The sequence below is a fragment of the Pan paniscus genome, chromosome 2 (genome assembly GCF_029289425.2).
Source record: "Pan paniscus chromosome 2, NHGRI_mPanPan1-v2.0_pri, whole genome shotgun sequence".
In the NCBI taxonomy this organism is placed as follows: Eukaryota; Metazoa; Chordata; class Mammalia; order Primates; family Hominidae; genus Pan; species Pan paniscus.
Window position 1 is genome coordinate 66,375,988 of NC_085926.1, and position 12,792 is coordinate 66,388,779.

The 12,792-nt window shown below is 42.9% G+C and overlaps 1 protein-coding gene across 1 annotated transcript in view; it reads right to left on the reverse strand.

Annotated features, from left to right (window-relative positions):
* Positions 1-12,792, reverse strand: part of LRIG1 (leucine rich repeats and immunoglobulin like domains 1) — a 122,033-nt gene that overhangs the window by 84,135 nt on the left and 25,106 nt on the right. The window lies entirely within an intron of this gene.

The following is a 12,792-nucleotide window of genomic DNA, read 5'->3' on the forward strand; positions in this document are numbered from 1 at the left end:
AAAGTTCAAGTGAGTGTTTAGAAAGTGAACACTGTTAAGATCCTGAATCATAAGGCTACTTATGAACACAGTATTCCCACCTACACTGAATAAACCGGGAGGGACAGTCACACAGGAGAAAAGGGCCAGTTGTTGGAAATTCTTGTTCGTGTTAACCACAGGCAGGGAAAGCCTCACGTGAGCAGCTTTCTCAAGATGATGGCGTCTGTGTCAATGGTTCAGAATTACAACTCTCCCTGCTTCATAACCCAGCCATACCCTTAGAGGCAGACAAAGAGCAAGCTGGGCACTATTCTGTTAGGTGACCACAATCTCAACCAGAGCAGCTTCATCTTTCAGGAACAGAAGCCACAAAGATGTGATCCAAATGGGCCCTAACTTTCTTTGCCAGAAAGTAATCTTTCCTTGCCTCCAAAGTCTACTCAGCCCTGTGTTTGCCAAAGAGGTTAACATTTTTCATCTCAGCTATTAATTCCACTCACCCTACTGCCAATTAACAATACGACTAATTTTGAGTTTAAAGTCTGCCTCAGAAAGTGTCATGTATTGTGGCAACAATCTTTTAAACTTACTCCAGAGACATTTCAATCAATACTAACCTAGAGCTGAGAGCCATTTCACTGTGAGCTCAGAGACGTTCATCTAAATAAAAGTCAAACTACACTTGAAACTAATGGCACTTCTGTATTCACGGGTACAGCCTGAATTAAAAGCAATTTGTCCAGAGATTATGTTACCATAAAGACTGAAGGTGGTAATGCTTTAAACCGCATATTGAACTCAAGTGTGAGCTTGTCTGTGCCTGGGGGTATTTGTTAATGGGTACCCAGAAATCCCAACTTAGACTTGAGAAAGAAAATCTAGAAATTGAGAGAATTCTCCCACATCAGAAAAAGGACTTAATAGACTGAGATTTTCTTCTATTTTGAGCAGATTATCGTAAAAAGGGGGATGGAAATATTGTTTCTGGGTGTAAAGATACTGGGAGTTTACGATGACTGTAACTTTTGTATCATCATAGGTAACAGGAGTTGTGAAGCAGGAAGGGATATTAGAGAAATACTCAGAAACCACAAAGGCAAGAGCTTAGAGGACAAGCAAGTAAGAGAGGGCTGGTGAGCCTGCCCTTGTTACAACAAGGCTGACACGGAAGTGCCTGCCACACACCTAAAGGGGCATTTGCTTCTTGTCCCCTGAAACAAGGGCCAGTGCAGACCCGTCTTCTCAGAGGCTCGCGATCTGAATTCATGTTTTGTTTGGCCCATTCAGGGTTGCTTTATTACTTAAAAAAAAAAAAACCTGAAAAGATTTCACATATCTGCAGGCCCCATTTGGCTTGAGGATCGCCAGTTTTTGCCTCTGATCTGGGCCACTGACTCTTGAGGCCATTAGGTTCAAAGGGAACATATGTTTCTGGCTTACACATGTGGCCTGGATAGAGCTAGGGCTCACCAGGTCTTACGCAATTAAACTGATGGCTCGGTTTGGGACGATCTGAAATGAGATAACTTCCCTCACTTCCCACCCAGCAAGTATCCAAAGTCTTCAGCAACTTGGTATAAAACCATTTAAGTCACAACACCCTTGGGTTTGTCTTTCCCTTAAAGAGCAGACAAAATGTATTCACATTTCAAAAATGTTATAAAAATTTTGCTTTTTAGATAAGGCTACTTGAGCGAAGGGTCTTCCATTCCAGTACTATCTAGAAGCCTAGCAGTATCAGGACTTAACACTGAGATGCCAACAAGCAGCAACAGAGATGAACACACTTAGAAGTGGAAACGTAAGTTTTCACGGGGTCAGCTGGAATTAACTAGAAAAGCCACCTATCAACATTCAAGTGTTAGGGTGCTACCCAGAAAGGGTAACTCTCCTCTCAGAGCACCTGCTGGCAAAAAAGAGGACAGCCACCAAGGCTCACGTCCCTTTCTGCTGTGGACAAGGGGCTGTTCTGGTTTTTAAGTCTGAGAAGCAAGTGGGCCTAAAGAGTGGAGCCAGCTGTGGATCCTCAATAGGTTTATTGGGAAATAAGGAAAATAGTTACCACATTCTCCCCAGGAACTACAATATGAAATAAAATCCTCAGAGACACTTTCTTGTTGGCCCAATTCAAGAAGACAAACTCTGAGCGTAATTTTTTTTTTTTTTTTTTTTTGAGACGAGTCTTGCTCTGTCGCCCAGGCTGGAGTGTGGTGGCATGATCTTGGCCCACTGTGACCTCCACCTCTTGTGTTCAAGCAATTCTCCTGCCTCAGCCTCCAGAGTAGCTGGGATTACAGGTGCCCGCCACCATGCCCGGCTAATTTTTTTGTATTTTTAGTAGAGACAGGGTTTCACCATGTTGGCCAGGCTGGTTTCAAACTCCTGACCTCAGGTGATCCACCTGCCTCGGCCTCCCAAAGTGCTAGGATTACAGGTGTGAGCCACCGTGCCCGGCCTGAGCATAATTTTTTTAATGTGGTAAAATACATATAACATAAAATTTGTCTTTGTAACCATTTTTAAGTGTACTCTTCAGTGGCACCGAGAACCTTCGCACTGTTGTGCAACCATCACCACCGTCCATCTCCAGAACTTTAGAAGTTTCTCAACATCCCAAACTGAAAGTCTGTACTCACTGAACACTAGCTCCTCATTCCCCTCTGTCCTAGCCCCTGGCAACCACCATTCTACTTCTGTCTCTAAGAATCTGACTACTCTCAAGTACCTCATGTTGGTAGATTATAGAATATTTGTCCTTTTGTGAATGGCTTAATTCACTTAACATGTCTTCAGGATTCATCCATGTTGTCACATGTGTCAGAATTTCATTTTTTTTTAGAGACAGGGTCTCACTCTGTCACCCAGGCTGGAGTGCAGTGGTGCAGTCATAGCTCACTGCAGCCTCAAACTCTTGGGCTCAAGTGATCCTCCTGTTTCAGCCTCCCAAGTAGCTGGGAGTACAGGCACACACACCACCACACCTGGCTAAATTTTATTTTTTTAGTAGACATGGGGGGCGGAGAGTCTCGCTATATTGCCCAGGCTAGTCTTGAACTCCTGGTCTGAAGCAGTCCTCCCACCTCAGCCTCCCAAAGTGATAGGATTACCAGAGTAAGCCACTGCACCTGGCAGAATTTCATTTCTTTTTAAGGCTAATATTCCCATGTATGTATATACCACATTTTGTATATCCATTCATCACAGATGACATTTGGGTTGTTCCTCCTTTTGGCTATTGTGAATGATGTTGCTATCAACATTGGCATTTTTTTTTCCAAATTTTTAAAATTACTTAGTTTTTTCAAGCCTTTTCACTGCTTACTGATAACACGCATTTCTCAGTAATTAAGAAAATACACTTAGCCCAAGAGCTCTGCAGCAAGCAGCTTGAATTCCCATCTGAGATCCCAAGAACAATCAAAGAGTTAATCAGTGAAAACCTTTAATGAGGCCTTTCTTTCAGGTGGCAGCTGACATGCACACACATCTAAAGCATCTCACTTATTTCTATGAACACGATCGCCCTGTACTAGGCCTGACATCTGAATGTGTCTTCGGTTGAAGGTTTCAGATTCTCCTGTCAAAACAATTCATCTGTCAGTAGGAAAGATGCTGTCAAAAGCATTTCTGCACCTTTCAGTAGCAAAGAGGAGAGGAAAGAAACCTCGGAGAATTTAGTTACTGCCAATTGCAGCTTTAATTAAACATTTTGTCAGCCATTGTCATAACACAAATTTTCCCTGCTCTTGCACAAAGGGTGCGCAGATCTCTGAACAACTGAGCCCAGCAATAGATGTTCTTTCAGCTAATCTGCTGAAAGATGACCGTTCAGCCCACCGTTCGCTGAACACACAAGAGGCACCTCTGCAGAGGACAGCTCAAGTTTTATCCAGGCGTGTCTGAAAAGCAAACTGTTTAACAGTGCACAACAACAGTTTGCTCGCTGAGCACGTTTCCTGACAAGTCCCCTTGCCCCAACCCCAAGGAATCTGAAGAGCTAAAGTCCTTCAATAGCTGCAAAATCCCCACCATTATCTAAACCTGTGCTGTCCAATTTAGTAGCCACTGGCTATTTACATTTATATTTAAATGAAATTAAAATTACATAAAATTAAGAATTCAGTTCCTTGGCCACACTACCTATCTTTCTTTTTTTTTTTTTTTTGAGATGGAGTCTCGCTCTGTCGCCCAGGCTGGCGTGCAGCGGTGCATCTCCGCTCACTACAAGCTCTGCCTCCCGGGTTCACACCATTCTCCTGCCTCAGCCTCCCCAGTAGCTGGGACTACAGTCACCTGCCACCACACCCAGCTAATTTTTTGTATTTTTTAAGTAGAGACGGGGTTTCACCGTGTTAGCCAGGATGGTCTTGATCTCCTGACCTCGTGATGTGCCCGCCTCGGCCTCCCAAAGTGCTGGGATTACAGGCGTGAGCCACCACGCCCAGCCCACATTAGCTATATTTCAAGTGTTCAACAGTACCATGTGGCTAGTGGCTATCAAAATGCGAAATGCAGACAGAGGTTATTTCTATCAGCACTGAAATTTCTATTAAACTGTGCTGTGTCTGAATTACAGAATAATCAATGAATATATCTAAATCATGAAATAATCCACAAACATTTCAAGTTAAATGTCACCTACAGAAGCAACTTGAATCTAAAACACAAATCTGAGCTACCCAATAACTCAAGAACTATGTAAAAAGGCTGTGGTGAGGGATGGACACTGATATTAACACAAGTCCTTTAAGCACACAAAAAGTTCTGAACCATCTCAACAAGGGAAAGAGGCTTCAAAAACTGAAGTTATGAGGAAGACATTCTTAATAAAAACTGCCCTCAGAGTATAATTCTATAGGCTTAAACGGTATTTATCTAATCTGACAAGCACCTTCCTGGATTACAACCAGAACCACATATTACAAACTTGGCAAATGTTATTCAAAGCTGGTGAACAGTAATTCATTGACTCCTTGGAAGTTGAGGGATAAAAAGTTGTTTACTTTTGAGTAAGCTGTGGTGAGGAAACAACCCCACTTCGTTAGACAACAGAATTATCACTTCATCCCCAAAAGCAAGCATTGCTCACAGAACACTGACGAACACAGACAAAATCTCTCACTGTGAAGAGGAGCGCAACCCATGGCTCCATTTTTCAACATTAACAGAATAATTCAAAGTGGAAGGAATTGGTCCTAAATCCGTGACAAGCATTCCCTGAAGAATGAGGTTTTCATACTTGGTTTGGTTTCCAGGCTAGCCTATTTCCCATTACTCAATTCTGTCTGGACTCCTGAGCGCCACAGTATTTTGCATATTTTAAGCTTTCAGATGTTTGCTAAACTGCATTAATACAGCTGGAAAGTAAGTGTGAGGCAATCCAACAACCCAACTTCTGAGCACCAGTGGGCACCCAGCTCTGGCCTGGGAGCCGTGGGCTCTGGCGATTCATCTCTTTCTCAACCTCAGAACGTGCACTGTCAGCCACTCGTTAAAAAATTGCCTGCTTCGGACTAATCAGAAAAAGGTGGAAAAAGGTGATTCGTCCTTTCAAAATTTCAGCGGGTGCAAATAAGGAAAAACATGCAACAATGTTTAAGTTATTTAATCCTTTAAGCTTTTAAGACTGTTTCTGCTGCATTTTTACTTTCTGAGGAATTACATAGTACACATCAAGCTCCAATGAAATCACCACATTATGTTCCCATGTTGTAAGGTTTTATGAGAATAAGACTTCGTTCAAATCCCAGAATATTAGATGTTCTTATCTTTTTTTCTGTTGTGATGCTTCCCCTTGTTAACCAAAAACCACAACTGAACAAGCGGATAATACACATTACAGGCTTATATTAAGATGACAAAATTGTATCTTGAACTGGAATCATTCCTCTAGTATCCTATCCAAGGATCTCCACTCAGGAGAAGGTTCTGTACTTGCTGCTACCTCTCTTCAGTAAGCTAAGCAGCCACATATTCCCTATGGCAAAAGAACATATTCTGCAAATAATCAAATGAAAAAAATCACTCAGATCTCAACGTGATACAAATAGCTCATTTTGTAAGCTTTTGGGCAGTTGTATCTCACAAAGTCAGTAATGAGTCACCAGTTATTTCCATTTCTGAAAATTTTACATAGACCATTATCTATGCAAATAAGGGAAACCTACAGTGACTCAAAATAGGAGATACTATATACATACAGCTATATATGAACCCAGACTCATTGCCTATTTTTACTCCTTAAAAATCAGCTATAATAATCAGTGTGGGCCTCTGAAGTCTAACGCCCGTGACATTAACTGAGAGAAGAAACTCATGCCTACCTCTGTGATCCCATAAGGTCTTACATGTGCTTCTCGGCCTTACTAGTTCACACATGTCATCCTGGTCTGTAGCTAATTGGAGTACAAGTCTACATCTTTTCCCTCTAGCACCCAACAAATGTCAAATTTGACAAATATTTATTGTCTACAAGGTATACTGCACTGTGATAAACTGATAACAAATTAGGATAAGATCTAGTCTGTGACTTGAAGTGGTTTACAACCCACTGGTCAAGTTAAGACTCCTGGCCGGGTGTGGTGGTTCACGCCTATACATCTCAGCACTTTCAGAGGCTAAAGTCGGGGAATCACTTTAGGCCAGGAATTTGAGACCAGCCTGGGCAACATAGTGAGACCCTGTCCCTACCAAAAAAAAAAAAAAAAAAAAAAAGAATACTGACCAAATAACACAGCCAAAGGCTCTGACATTGCAAGCATTCTGTAATGGTAGATCAGTAGCTACAAATTGGTAGTTTGTGGGTACAAAGCTGGGCTGCAGGGAAACTTGCTTGTTTCTGACTGAACAGTGTTGGTAGAAACCTAAAGTTCTCACCAAAAACTAAAGTTTCAGCTTTTCTTGAAAATAATCAGAGGGCCAGCATTCCTAACAGAAACAATCAACTACTTGCATTTACCAAGCATTCCAATGACCACAGACCTCACCACTCCTTATTGTCTCATCCATGCCCTCTTTATTCACTGGCAGTATCTTCCCAGCCCCTGAGATCTGAGTTTGTCATCCCTAGTATGGATAACATGAATGAAGGCCAGATGGCGTCCAGAGCAAGAAAGATCAGCTGTAATGAGAAACGTTTATTGAAAATGCAAGACTTCAGCTAAGCCTAGAAGAAGAGCATGTTTTTTTGAAGAGGAGTCCTGGGAAATGAGGCCAGAAAAGTAAAATAAGGAATGGAGGGCATGGAGTAAAATAAGCAAACAAAAAGGCCAAGAAGTCAGGACCTCCTAGAAAGGAAAGGGCAAGACACAAATGGTTTTACAGCAAAGTTGAGAAGAATAACCCCATGCTGCCAGACCCACAACCCACCGGGCGGTTAAGTCAAGGGTTATATAAACCTTAGCAAACCCTAGTGCCAGGTCCCTCACGAACATTAATCTATGGGGCCATTAAAGTTGATTTCCATAAGAACAGAGTATCGCCTTGTTCATTTACTTAAAAGTTCTGAACTAGATAATCAAGAGGCCCAATTTGTTTTCTCACCATCACTGAAGGCAGTTCGCATTTGCTTTCTATACTACCCCTTAAAATGGGAGATTCTAGGATCTTTCCTACCAAAAATCTTAGTTTGGCCAAAAAGAAACAAAATAATTAGCTATAATGGGTTTCGTTTTGTTTTACTTTAAGCAGTCTCATCTTTAGTGCAGTTTAGTACTGAGGAAAGCCCACAAATTTCCCATAATAGTCTCTTGTTAATATGGTATGTGCATCATTAACCCCTAAAGATTAATTAATTTAATTAAGAAGAGGCGCTCCAACACACCAGCTCTGCAGTTGGTGGGGACTTTACAAGCAAAAGGAATCTGGGCAGGCAATAGCTGCTGCCAGAGGCTGACCCTCCCACAGACCTGCCACAAAGGGAATATCACCATGGCCACCCCAGCAGGGAAGAGGTGCCTACAGCCACCATTTGGCTTTGCTATTAGAGAAGTGCTTTGCAGAAGCTTGGAAATGGGGAGCAGGAAGAGATGGGTCAGAAGTCTGGTCATTCAGGATCACCTATTCTCTACTTTATCATCTCCAAAAAGAAACACTAATTCACTAACTTTCACATAGTCCTTAAGCTCTACAGGACTTTGCAAACTCATCACCTGCACAATAGCCCCCCTATCCTCACCCCATCCAGTAACAGAGCTGAATCTTTACCTCCTGGGAGCCCAGTCATTCTGCAGAACAGAGGGGGGTTGGAACCTCGGAGCCAGGTGCTCCCTGTTCCCACTAAACTCTTCCCCGAGGTGCCCTGACAGCCTGGGGCCCCAGCTGCTGCAGGGAGAGCAAAGGCTCATCCATCCCAACCAGCAGGGACGGAGGGCATGGCGGGGATGAAGGGCGGCCAGAGGTAAAACCCAGAGGTTCTCTCAGTTAAAGGATGGCAGAGGGTTCTCATAAATGAAAACCACGCTCTACTGCGGCAGAAAACGGAGACTTTTGCTTCTGGAGTAGTGAAAACAAGTCAGGCAAAAGGGACAGGAAATATGGGATGGTTTTAGTAAAACTGAGAAAAAGGACACATTAACCTGGTGGATACATTTGGAATCCCAGGTTCACCAAGTGCTTTGTAAAGTCCACCAATGCTTCTCTGGTCACGGATTACTGTTTTCCTTTCCTAAAACTTCCACCTTTACCCCTCCACATCTGCCCGGCCCCTGCTAAATGTCCACTTTCAGGAGACTGATTAGCTTCCTATGAAACCACCAATGCAAAATCCAGGGTGTTTCTGAAAATGTGATGCAGCTTTAAAATTCACTAACTTCGGGCCGGGCGTGGTGGCTCATGCCTGTAATCCCAGCACTTTGGGAGGCCAAGGCAGGCAGACCATGAGGTCAGGAGATCAAGACCATCCTGGCTAACATGATGAAAACCCATCTCTACTAAAAATACAAAAAATTAGCCTGGTGTGGTGGTGGGCGCCTGTAGTCCCAGCTGCTGGGGAGGCTAAGGCAGGAGAATGGCAAGAACCCGGGAGGCGGAGCGTGCAGTGAGCCGAGATCACACTACTGCACTCCAGCCTGGGTGACAGAGCAAGATTCTGTCTCAAAAAAAAAAAAAAAAAATTCACTAACTTCGGATGGTCACAGGAAAGATGCAAACTAACAATGAAAGCTTCTTTGACTGCCATGTGCCACACAACAGAATTTAATTGTGTAAACTTTGGCACAGTCACCATCCGTAAGTGATGCTGTGATGAATCTCCTGTTCCAATACACTGAAATGATTCCCCACTTAACGGTGGGTGATTTTACACACTACACGCTCACACCTAAGGGCCCTGAGATGAACACTGCTATCAAAGAGCAAAATACCTGTTTTAACACAGGCCCATAAAATTGCTCCTGGTCATAAGAGCAGGGTGGCCAAATTCCAAGCCTGCCTTTCCGGCAGAAGGTACAACCACGGATTTCACTGGGATAAAGTGATAAGAAAATTCTATAGCAGTGACTCTTGGTTCTTTAAGAATGAAACCTCCAATAATATATTACTTCCTCTGGGTGCAACAGACACAGATGAAAACATCAAAACAAAAAACCCCTTCCCTCCATCTGAGTCATTCATTACGCACTATTCTAAACACTCTTGTCTAGGACTTTCCTAGGACCAGGAAAGGATCGGACATTTTGGGCCTTTTTAACTCTCATTTTGACAATTCACTCTCTAACATAATCCAATCAATGAAAATATTAGTACAAAAACCTCATGTTACAGAAATGTATGTCAGAAGATTTAAAAAAAAGCAAACTCAGTGGTGACTCACTTCTGGACGTGTAGTGATTAGGGGTTTTTGTTGTTTTTTAAAGAGACTGAGAAGGGCAATTTTAGGCAAATACCCTTCTGGGTTACAAAAGAGCAATGTATAGGTTTCCTATATGTCCTATTTGAAGAAGAAAATGAAAGTGGTTTGTTTTCAACAAATACATCTGCACAAACAACAGCTTACCTTAGTGTTACTGGCATCTCCTTCATTCCCCATCCACAAAAAATTTTAAGGGACAAATGACATAAGTGGGTGTAACTACCTTTCCAGGCTGGAGCTGCTTGTAAGAAAAACCCTTCCTGGGAAGCCAGAAGTTCCCCAGAGTACGGGAGTCCTCTATCAGCCTCCACTGGAACTTACACGGGTCCTTTATTTTTCAACTGTGTGACATCACACCCACAGCTCACTAACATCTCTGTGAGGTCTCTTGGTGCCTGTGCAAAGCCCAAGCATCCAAAATCTATAAAGCTCATATAAAAATCCATGTTTACTTGCATTTGCCACAATGCTCGGCGTTACAAATGGATTAAGTTACAAGGTTCCTTCCAATACTATTTTCTAGGTTTATCCTCTCTTCCTTTCTCAGCTGCCTCACAACAATGCAGATCATACAAATACAGACAGCAGACCCCTGGTATTAAATCAGCCAAATTAGAAAAGCGAATTTACCCACAACTTTTCAAGAATACATCCGCTGTATTACAGGGAGGCACGCGACTATCTCTAGCTAAGTATTTTAAAGAAAACACACAGTTTTAAAAGGTCAGCCGTCTGGCCCACAGTGAAGTCGCTGACTTTATTAGTTAGCTTATCGACTTGGGATCTCGTCCTGTTCACTTTTTCCACTGGGCTTCTTAAAGTTTATGTGTGTCATGAAATGCTTAGCTAAAGCCGAAAGGCTAAGTTTTTCTTTCTGCAGTACTAAGACGTCGTGAAACACTCTCAATTTAAAAGACCATCTACCACATCATTTTCCCTGTTTAGAGGCATGGAGCAGTGATGATTTCCCTGGTTCTGGTTGTTGAAATGGCTGAGAAGACACGAAGTCAAGATTCAAAAACCACAAAGTATTTCAGCATGCATTATTGTACACAGACTATTCTGCTATTAAAACATGGAACTTCCTTTTCACTGAAATTACAAGCACAAAATAGCAGATGATGCATGCGACCTCCATCCTTGAACATACTAAAATTTTACTATGTCAAATGGAAAACTGGCTGTGAAAATGACTAGGCCACAACACACTTTTCTTTATTTCTTTTTTTAAAATCATTCGCCAAAGTCCCTAAAAACAATGCCTCACCTCTTCCACAAGGTCCATCTACGTTCTTTTTTTTTTTTTTTTTGAAATGGAGTTTCACTCTTGCCACACAGGCTGGAGTGCAATGGTGTGATCTCAGCTCACTGCAAACCCTGCCTCCCTGGTTCAAGTGATGCTCCTATCTCAGCCTCCTGAATAGCTGGGATTACAGGCGCCCGCCACTGCACCCAGCTAATTCTTGTATTTTTAGTAGAAACGGGGTTTCACCACATTGGCCAGGCTGGTCTCGAACTCCTGACCTCAGGTGATCCGCCCGCCTCGGCCTCCCAAAGTGCTGGTATTACAGGTGTGAGCCACAGCACCCGGCCCCATCTACATTCAATATGGCTGGGTGCATCACCCCACCACACGCCTGTCCCCTCCCCACCCATCCCACTCCCATTTGCAGGTCCAGGTCATTTACTCACAAAGGATGTGTCTTACAGGGTGGACCCTAGCGGCAAATTCCACTTGCTAAACTGTATCTTAACCAAAATAATGAATACTGGTACCTGTGGAATATGAGTTCTTTCTTTTAAAGCCAATCACCAGCAAAGGTGGTTAAAAGCCTTGTCAAAAGTCAATTATCAGCAAACTCTTTTTGGAGTTTCAGTTACAGGCAGAAATCTAAGAAACACCATGTGTACTTCTAGATACTCCACAGCCTCTCTGTGCACTAGAGAGAGACAAGAGCCATTCAATTCACAGAGCATCTTCACATCCAAACAGAAAATCCAAGCCCACTGGTCATACCAAATTGAGACATCCACAAGATCAGCTACACTGAGGCAGCTGCCCTATGAAAACAGCTAGGACTTAGCCTAACACTTGCTATATAACGAACACACAATCTCCCAGGTTCTACCAATCACTCCTTTGACAAATCAAGGTTTGTCAAAGTCTCTGCCTAGCCTGTCCTAAATCAAGTGACTCCAACGTGACTTCCCTCCAATAAACATGCTATCATTGGTAGGGAGGTAGAAGGGTGGAGAATGACTTGCGTCTGCATACTGCACACTAACAAAATTAAGTGGGTTTTGTTCTATGCCCTGAGATATAGGGAACCAAACAAAAGGTGGTGGTTGGGGGTGAGAGCAGTTTGCTGGAAAAGGCAGGCACTCAGCTATCAGATGCAACCCGAACTCCAGCTAAGTCTCCCCAAACTGGCTTTCCTTTCTCCTTACTCCCCACCACACTCAGTCCTGAAATACTATCAAAGTAAATAAAAGCTGTTCCAATCCCAGGTCTAGTCCGCATGGCTACACAAACATGACTCTGCAAAACTGTGCTGACAACTGCATTTACTTGTGGCAAAGTGAACCAGGATCAATAAGCCAAAGTGGCTTTAGATTTGGTTAGGTTTAAGCTCACATAAGCACAGAGAGAAAACCATCCACTCTCAAAGAACTAGTGCAGAAAGCACCTGCACAAACTCGTCAGGATGGTTTATAAGGTCACAAGCACCTGAGAAAAGATCGTTTATTCCTAAGGGCATGAGACAAATGGTAGGCCTGCCTGTCACACTACTAGTGTCAATATTTATCTAAGGCCTGGGTATTCACGATGGTATAAACCAGGCACCTTTTCAATTCAGTTATTCACGTAATTCGCCACTACAAAGCCCCAAAACAGAGATTCTTTACAGCTTGAATTTCTTTTCTTCCATTTCCATACACAGGGGGCTGGCTGCAGGACC